General features: G+C 45.3%; 1 protein-coding gene across 1 annotated transcript in view; it reads left to right on the top strand.

Annotated features, from left to right (window-relative positions):
- The first annotated feature begins 631 nt into the window (after nt 1-631).
- Nucleotides 632-1,896, top strand: part of agxt2 (alanine--glyoxylate aminotransferase 2) — a 60,231-nt gene continuing 58,966 nt past the window's right edge. Inside the window, exon 1 of the mRNA XM_072592820.1 lies at nt 632-698. The gene's annotated coding sequence lies outside the window, so the exon portion shown is untranslated. The remainder of the gene's footprint in view (nt 699-1,896) is intronic.

The raw sequence follows: 1,896 nt of genomic DNA, 5'->3' as shown, positions 1-1,896 counted from the left end.
TTATTCACGGGGACAGCTACTGTGTGTCCGAGATAAATATGTACCGAACATGCAGGGAGGAAGATATAGAGTGTGGGAGCCGTGGTTTATGAAGGAAGTTGAATCTCTGGTCAAGAGGAAGAAGGAGGTTTATGTTGGGATGAGATGTGAAGGCTCAGTTCGGGCACTTGAGGGTTACAAGGGAGCCAGGAAAGACTTAAAGAGAGAGCTCAGAAGAGCCAGGAGGAGACATGAGAAGTTGTTGGTGGATAGGATCAGGGTAAACCCTAAGGCTTTCTCTAGGTATTTAAGGAATAAAAGAATGACGAGAGTAAGATTAGGGTCAATCAAGGAGAGTAGTGGGAAGTTGTGTGTGGAGTCAGAGGAGATAGGGGAAGCACTAAATAAATATCTTTCAACACCATTCACTCTAGAAAATGACAATGTTGTTGAGGAGAATACTGAGATACAGGATACCAGACTAGGTGGGATTGAGGTTCACAAGGAAGAGGTATTAGAAATCCTGCAGAGTGTGAAAATAGATAAGTCCCCTGGGCCAGATGGGATTTATCCTGGGATCCTCAAGGAAGTCAGGGAGGAGATTGCCGAGCCTTTGGCATTGATCTTTAAATCATCATTGTCTACAGGAATACTGCCAGAAGACTGGAGGATAGCAAATGTGGTTCCCCTGTTCAAGAAGGAGAATAGAGACAACCCTGGTAATTATAGACCAGTGAGCCTTACTTCAGTTGTTGGTAAAGTGTTGGAAAGGGTTATAAGAGATAGGATTTATAATCATCTAGAAAATAATAATTTGATTAGGGATAGTCATCACGGTTTTGTGAAGGGTAGGTCGTGCCTCACAAACCTTATTGAGTTCTTTAAGAAGGTGACCAAACAGATAGATGAGAGTAAACCGGTTGATGTGGTGTATATGGATTTCAGCAAGGCGTTCGATAAGGTTCCCCACAGTAGGCTGTTGTACAAAATGCGGAGGATGGGATTGTGGGAGATATAGCTGTTTGAATCAGTAATTGGCTTGCTGAAAGAAGACAGAGGGCAGTGGTTGATGGGAAATGTTCATCCTGGTGTCCAGTTACCAGTGGTGTACCGCAAGGGTCGGTGTTGGGTCCACTGCTGTTTGTCATTTTTATAAACGACCTGGATGAGGGCGTAGAAGGGTGGGTTAGTAAATTTGCAGACGACACGAAGGTCGGTGGAGTTGTGGATAGTGACGAAGGATGTTGTAGGTTACAGAGAGACATAGATAAGCTGCAGAGCTGGGCTGAGAGGTGGTAAATGGAGTTTAATGTGGACAAATGTGAGGTGATTCACTTTGGTCGGAGTAACTGGAATGCAAAGTACTGGGCTAATGGTAAGATTCTTGGTAGTGTAGATGAGCAGAGAGATCTCGGTGTCCAGGTACACAGATCCTTGAAAGTTGCCACCCAGGTTGACAGGGTTGTTAAGGAGGCATACAGTGTTTTGGCCTTTATTAATAGAGGGATCGAGTTCTGGAACCATGAGGTTATACTACAGCTGGGGTACAAGACTCTGGTGTGGCCGCGCTTGGAGTATTGTGTACAGTTCTGGTCACCGCATTATAAGAAGGATGTGGAAGCTTTGGAAAGGGTGCAGAGGAGATTTACCAGGATGTTGCCTGGTATAGAGGGAAGGTCTTACGAGGAAAGGCTGAGGGACTTGAGGCTGTTCTCGTTAGAGAGAAGAAGGTTGAGAGGTGACTTAATAGAGACATAGAAGATAATCAGAGGGTTAGATAGGGTGGACAGGGAGAGCCTTTTTCCAAGTATGGGGACGGTGAGCACGAGGGGGCATAGCTTTAAATTGAGGGGTGATAGGTATAGGGCAGATGGCAGAGGGAGTTTCTTTACTCAGAGAGTAGTAAGGGTGGAATGC

Source organism: Chiloscyllium punctatum, chromosome 2, assembly GCF_047496795.1.
Source record: "Chiloscyllium punctatum isolate Juve2018m chromosome 2, sChiPun1.3, whole genome shotgun sequence".
Taxonomy (NCBI): domain Eukaryota; kingdom Metazoa; phylum Chordata; class Chondrichthyes; order Orectolobiformes; family Hemiscylliidae; genus Chiloscyllium; species Chiloscyllium punctatum.
The sequence above is the reverse complement of the archived record's forward strand: the minus strand, read 5'-3'. Positions and strand labels throughout refer to the sequence as shown.